Raw genomic sequence first — 7,375 nt, 5'->3', positions numbered from 1 at the left:
CGCGTCGCGTTTGCAGGACAAATAAAGATGTTTTCTCTCTCTCTCTCTCTCTCAGCACAAAGTGTAGAAGTGACATATTTGTCTTGGGCTTTACCACAGTCATGCCTAAGGAATGCATACATGTTTATTTTGAATTTACAGATCTTGATAATGGTGCCTATTAATAACTCATACATTCCAAATGCATTGCAATACGTACAAGCTTGAGGTCCAGATCATGTTTTGAATGGCATGCAACTTTGGTGGTGACCACTTTATTGATAGCATGCACACCAGGATGCTCGTTTTTCAACGTTGCATGCTTGGTTGCCTTATACGTCACTCTCTGCGACATACATTCACAGTGACTCAGCTCCGATGTGAGCAGCGACTTGCATGGGTATTTTTTGTTGGCTCTTTCCCTCACTTTTTAAGGGAGAGTTTTTCACTCCGATGCAAGCGGCAATATGGGCTTAGTGTGGCGATTGGCCTTTGTAGGATGGCTTTCCCCCAATGCATTTTTCCAAGTGTGTGGACGGCATAAAATCCTGGATTCGAGGCATAGTTCATATTGTTGCGAGAATAAAAGAGGGAACACAATGTATTCACCCTATTTCAGTATTTACTGTAGACAGCAACGCAGGCCGGATTCTGACAGGACCTTCGTTTTCGTTCGAGAGCCCAAAAACGTCCCTCGTATTCGTCGTCATCACTCACAACACCGACAGGTAACTACAGTAAATACTGATAATAGGGTAAATACATTGTGTTCCCTCTTTTATCGTCGTAACAATATGAACAAGCTAATTTTTTGGACCAGCGCCACTAGCAAATAATAATTAATCGCCTGTTTATACCATGCATGCCGCACTCCCAATGGTATTTACACGGTGGTTCTTTGGTTCTCATGCCACAACCTAGATTTTCCCAAACGGGAAAAGCATCAACTTGTATTTATTATACGTCTTCACTCTCAACATGAGTTTACGCAGTAGGGCACACAGGAGGGAAGTTATTCCTTTTTCTCAATGGAGCCATGAAAACAAAACACAACCTCGTTCAATTTGATAAAAGTAATCTTTAGTAAGCCACTCAGCTCCATTTCAGCCACAAAAGAGGTTTTTCTTAACTGAGAAACTTACGAAATGTTGAAAAATTCAAATTTCTCTCTGCACAATGTCAGCAGTGATGCAATAGAGGGAACACTGAAAACATAGTTGTCAATTTGGTCACTGCATGTTAGCATTCAAGCAATACAACCAAAGAGGCTCCACTACAATTGCACAGATAGATGATAGAAACTTTATTAAGTGAAGGATGGTGGAGATAACGAGCTTCTGATGGCCTTGATGACAGTGATGTTTCTTGGGATGCTTTTGTGTCGCTGGCCACCAATCGTACAGTCAAACCCGTTTATAGTGAACCGCAATATGCACCGCGATTAGTTCGATATAGCCGAACCCGCCTATAACGAGCTAATTGTTACGAGTTCGCAATCCGCGAGAGCCCCCCCGCCCCTTCCCCAACTCCGCCATCCGCGTATGCAGAAACGAACACAGTACAGTAGCCATTACCATACCAAAATAATCCATTTATTGGAAGTAATAAAGCTCCTTTCCGCCTTAACTGCCCACGTTGCAAAAAAAAAAAAAAAAAACGGTGATTTTTGTTTTCACTTTCGTTTTGGCGGCTTCAACTAGCATAGCATTCTCTACACGAAACATTGTTTGCACCAGTTCGAGTCCGCGTCCTCAAAAATATAAGAAGCATTGGCGGAGCACATTGACTGCCGAAAGCGCTTTATTATAAGCGTCGGACGGATTTCACTCGCGACATCACCGGGAACGTTGGCGAGCTCTTCCCACCGTTCACCGATGCTGCTGTCTTGGTCCGGACTCGCTGACTGGGCGGGTTCCGTCGCGTGTCCCGCGCATCGGAAACAGTTACGGAAAGTATTGGGCGTCACGTCGCTCCGTGCGAGGCGCAATGTCTTAGTCGCGGCTCTTGCTCCGTGGTCGCGGCCAATCCACATCTCAATCACCGCTCCGAGACCATGCATTTCGGCGGCCATTGTAGGCGCGCCCAGTTCGATATATCGGATGTGAACTTTGTTATAAGGAATATGTTTCCCATGTATTTCCGTAACTGAATTATTTTTGTTCGATATATAGCATAATTCGCTCTATCCGGGTTCGTTATAGCCGGGTTTGACTGTACAAAGATCCCATGATTTCATCCGGCTAAGTGGTGGTGAGGTGCCACTGTTTATCGCTTTTCCTTAGTACCGTGCTTAGTTGCTGAAAGTTTGTGATTAAATTGGTGTTATTGGGAGAAAGCTGTCTTGTAAATGAACCAAACGTGTATTTTGTCTTCATGGCCTCTTCAAAAGGGGGTTTCAGTCACGGAGACAAGGACGCATTAGGGAAGGAGTACAAAACACACCTGTGGCTACAGTTGAATTTTTATCCAATGAAGGTTCACATGTATACACTGTGTCAGCCAATAAGGAGGTTCGCAATCAACGCTCATCATATGTCCCTCTGCCCACTACGTAGCATTGTTATTAAGGTGATAAATTTCCTTTTTTGAAAGCGCAACCAAAGGCATTCCCTCGTTTCCCCATTTCAGGGCTATGAAGACCAAATGCAAGTTTGGTTCATTCAAAAGATTGCCTCGTTAAAATCATGCTGACACCACTTTCTACATAAACTTTGCTCAAATAAGCTGTATAATTAGGAAAAATGGGAATGGCCACATGACCCACTAGCTCATTTCCCGTAACAGAACCTATGATGTCATACCAGCCAGCTCTGCGATTGGCAGAGGCCGGAAAAAGCAAACGCAAATTAGGCAGAACTTATGAGCTTGCCGAACGAGCTACTTGCGCTTAAATTTAGGGCACACTCTTTTTATGTCGGTAAGAATGGTGGGCCAAACATTGGAAGTTACGAAAGCACGCATAACCATAGGAGTACTGATGCGTACTGCTGTTGGTACAGCGCGCACTATGCTTCGTTTACATGCACAGCACTGCGGGGCTTTGGGCGAGCGATGCTGTCTTAGTGACCATATTTGTCGAGCGAGCACCATATTTCACGAAAAGATTATTTTCTCCATGAACAAAAACAAGCCAGGTTTAATACGGTCACAAACAAACCAACAGCAGAAAACGGCTTGCCGCGGTGCGATGGCGCCATCTGGGTTGACTAACAGTAAGCAAGTCTCCGCTCCACAAGGCCTGTTCTTATTGCAAACGTCGCTCAAAAACGTTTTGGCGCGAGAATCAAAATTTTAGCTTAAAGTGATTAATTTCGCAGTGAACAAAGCAGCATTTGCTTCCGGACAAGCGCTGGGTGAATATATCTTTCAATCATGTCGATCATCATTTCCACTGCGAACGACGTGTCGGTAATCGCTTTCGAGCTAGGCCTCCGCTGTCGTTTTGCGCCTTCGTGCCCTTTGTGGAGACAACAGCATCTGGGACTGCTTTGGCAGGATATGACGTCAGGAAGTCTCACCACCTGCTTTCGCTTCAAAAGAGCCGGTGCGACGGCTACAGCATCAATTGATCGCTCTCGACGCACGACAAAAGCGAGGTTAGGCGGCAAAAGCGACGGAAGTCCCGTCACTTTCGTCGCAAGTGTGAACGGGCCTTTATGGGCTGTCCAGAGAGCCCACGATGCGGCGGTGAAGCCTGGCCTTGCCATACCGTCCCAACGTGGGAGCGGCCCGAGGCTTCATCACCCCACTGAAAAGGGGGGCATCGGAGTCTCACAAGACCATCAAAACAGTTCCTTCAGTCTCTCTGTCCATAATTCGGGAACAGTCCTTGGACTGTCCTCGATCAGTTCTTGGGCAGAACAAACTCCAGAATGACAAATTGAGTTGCAGCAGTGCAGTCCGCGGCGCTAATTTTGTCCTCTCGCTCCACCGGCAGTGCAAAACGTGGCCTCAATTGCTCCCCCAAGAATAGAGTAAGTGTTACTCTTCGATGTGACCTGCACTTTCTGAATCCCCGATAGTTCATCACATCTATGACTTCATGATCACATGTGTGGTAGTGGCGCGGAGCAGTTCTTCACTGCCCACGAACTGCTCCGAACTTCAATCGAAGAAACGGACAGGACAAGTGTCGGGCTTTTTTAGCTGTGCCCGTCATGTGTAGGCCGAATAGAACTGACTCAGCGCCTCAAATTATAAGGGAAGAATCATTCGAACTGGCCCGAATCAACAACGCTGATGCTAGTCGGGAGGCAACGGTTGGGAATTGCTTTACCGAAGAGGTTTCTCGTTGGGGGTGTAGCTCAGATGGTAGAGCGCTCGCTTAGCATGCGAGAGGTACGGGGATCGATACCCCGCACCTCCACTTTTTTTTTTTTTTTCGTGCCTCAGCTGTCTCGGGATTTGAAGGATGTATTATTAGCCTAGTGATTCAGTTTCAAGTGCCAACGCTGTTGCTTACTTTTGATCCTCGACCACGCTTCAAGATATGTACCCCAGAAAAGCGGAGCACGCCGCATTGAGAAAACTGGCGTTTCTGCTTACTCTTGATTTTTGAAATGCTATCAGTGGGGACGAGTAACATAAGCGAGAGAGATCCCTTTTACTTCGGGACAGTTCAGTGAGCTGTAAAAAAGTGCAAGAAAAAAAATAAAAAAACTCTCCCCGTCGGGGAATCGAACCCCGGTCTCCCGCGTGACAGGCGGGGATACTGACCACTATACTAACGAGGAATTTTTTTTTTTTTTTTTTTGGTAACAATAACTTTATTTACAAATATATACAGAACAGTATGCAGTGATTACAGTGGTTTCCGAGCGCATCAGAACATGGCTCCACTTAAACATAAAAATGAGGCGATCGGCTATCATGCGAGGAGAGGGTCAGGATGCTTTGCCAAGTAACTGTAAGCCAATCGGGGAGTATTGTCCGCGAAGTCACAGAGCGTTTGTGAAACTTAAGCAAGAGAGGTTGCCAACAGGGCTACTGTGTCATTGCACAAAGTTTGAAGTGAACGGGATAGAGGGAAGGGAGAAATCAGAGGTCTTGGGTAAAGCCATTTCTTGGTATAACTGGACACCAGCGTTACCCGGGGCTAGCCCTCAAATTGCGTCCCATCTCCTCTGCTGTTGTGACTTAAAATCCATGAGTGCTCGCGTTCCCCGTTCCAGTGCGTCGCGTAGCTCGGAGTCTGCCTCATCCCCGTCGAGGGCGGCAATTGCCCATTGTGCCTTTTGGACGAAGTGTCGCCACGCCGGTCGGGGGCGCTCAGTACATTCGACGGCGTCGACTCTCGCCCTCCATAGCGAGTGGAGCCCTATTACGTGGACACAGTCGCGAAGGAGCGGGCGTTCCGAGGCCGCGTCTAGGAACTTCAGATTTGTCCAAGTGATTCTCCAGCGCGTGTTGAAGGAGCACTGCAGCTCATCCCAGAAGTAGAACGCCGTGTTACAGTCCATGAATACGTGCTCGGCAGTTTCCCTCCCTCCGCACAGCAGACAGTTGGCCCCTCCTGGCAAAAAAAAACCGCGTTCCTCCTGTCTTGCCTTTGTAGGCAGTATACACGTGTGAAAGCGGAAGAAAAAGTCCTTCGAGCCAGTCGGGATAGGGAGCTTCCGTACTCGCCGCAGGACGTCACTTTTCGGCCGACCAAGGGGTGGCAGGCGGTACATGGGCGGTGGGAGGGTCTGCTCTACGAGGTCCCAATACAGCTTCCTTGGTTTCACTGAGCAGAGGTATTCCCACGAGAAGCGCTCCTGTAAGAGGGCCACCGCCCCCGCCACTTCTCTGTAAAAACCTGTTGCACGGGCACCACCTAGGAGCGCCGCTGTTGTTGCGAGCCAAGGGGCGAGGTGCAACGCGCCTACATTTTGCACTGCCGCCTGGAGGAAGCCATCTCGGTGATCTCGGAAGTACAAAAATCGTTGCACGGTTAGTTTAAGCTCTAAATTAACGAGCCCTAGCCCCCCGGCTTCAGCGCTCCAGAAAACGTTGGTGCGGCGCATGGGCTCATACGTGGATCGCCAGACGAAAACAGCGAACAACCGATGTAACTTGGCCACTGAGCCTGCGTCAATGGTCGAGACTCGGGCCGCGTACAAGATGGCTGGGTATACCACGGCGTTGCAGACATGTGCCCTAGAGAAAAGGGCAATATGTCGCGCTCTCCAGGGTTCCAAGTTCCTTCCAGCAGCTGCCAGTTTCGTCTGCCACCTGGGGGCGGTGGCTGTGCGGTTTTCTAGGTTTACCCCGAGGTAGCGGGTGATGCCCTCCCTCCATCGAACTCCGTAGAGTTGTTGTGGTTTGGTGGGCCATTCCCCTAGCCATGCGCCCTCTGATTTCAAAAGATTGAGTTGGGCCCCCGAGAATCGACAAAATGCCTCAGCCAGTGCGACGACCTCCCCTGCCTGCTCTCTCGAGGAGCACACAAACGCAACATCGTCCGCATAGGCCAACACCTTGAGCTCTTCGTCGCCGAGAACCAAACCTTTGGTTGACTTGGACGCTATTGCCATCCTGCAAAGTGGTTCAATATACAATGCGAAAAGGATCGGGGACATAGGGCAGCCCTGCCTGACTGACCTTCCGATGTCGATGGGCGCCCCCACCTCCCCGTTTATGATGATGCTGGTGGTGATGGCGGTGTAGCAAATTTTTATCCACTCGACCATTGTATCCCCTACCCCACATTGACCGAGGAGCGTGAACAGGAAGGCGTGGTCAACCTGGTCGAAGGCCTTTTTAAGGTCGAGTTGTAGGACAGCTAAGGGGTGAATGCCTGATTCCGCCACCTCACAGATGGTCCGCATGCGGTGCAGGTTGGTGTTGATGGAGCGTCCCTTAAACCCGCACGTCTGGTGAGGACCCACAACACTACTCAGGGCTGTCTCGAGGCGTTGGGCCAGGATGCGGGCTAGGATTTTATAGTCGGTGGAAAGAAGACTGATAGGCCTGAAGTCTTCCACGTTGGGTGTTGTGTTATGGGAGGTTTTTTTGGGAATGAGTACTAAGTTACTGCTCCGCATGGAGGGTGGTAGCAGTTTTGTGCTTTTGATGTTTTCAAAGACCGCCGCCAATACCGGGCTGATCTCTTCACGAAACACCTGATAGAATTCCGAGATTATGCCGTCAGGCCCCGGTGACTTATTCTTTGAGAGTTTCTTGATCGCGCGCTTGACCTCTTCTACCGATATGGGTTCGTTTATTGTGGCCTTTACGTCCTCTGCAACCGTTGGCAGCGCGCCTGTGACTTCCGGTGGAGGAGCCTCAAGATGAGCGTGCGGGGAAAACAGCCTTGCGTAGTATTCACTGAAGGCCGTCTCCACCTCCTCGCTCCCACTAGCAAGACCACCGGCATGGTTCACCTCGGGAATCCTTTTAGTGGCGGTCTTTGCTC

General features: G+C 49.2%; 2 non-coding genes across 2 annotated transcripts; one reads left to right on the top strand and one right to left on the bottom strand.

Moving 5' to 3' along the window:
* The first annotated feature begins 4,272 nt into the window (after positions 1 to 4,272).
* Trnaa-agc (transfer RNA alanine (anticodon AGC)) lies at positions 4,273 to 4,345 on the top strand. Its single transcript has one exon. It is a non-coding gene; the product is annotated as a tRNA-Ala (tRNA).
* A 295-nt stretch (positions 4,346 to 4,640) lies between these two features.
* On the bottom strand, positions 4,641 to 4,712 carry Trnad-guc (transfer RNA aspartic acid (anticodon GUC)). The gene has a single exon. It is a non-coding gene; the product is annotated as a tRNA-Asp (tRNA).
* Between the last annotated feature and the right edge of the window lie 2,663 nt (positions 4,713 to 7,375).

This window comes from Haemaphysalis longicornis, unplaced genomic scaffold, assembly GCF_048455015.1.
Source record: "Haemaphysalis longicornis isolate Haplotype H1 unplaced genomic scaffold, Haemaphysalis longicornis Haplotype H1 scaffold_10, whole genome shotgun sequence".
Taxonomy (NCBI): Eukaryota; Metazoa; Arthropoda; class Arachnida; order Ixodida; family Ixodidae; genus Haemaphysalis; species Haemaphysalis longicornis.
This window is presented reverse-complemented; position numbering and strand designations above follow the sequence as displayed.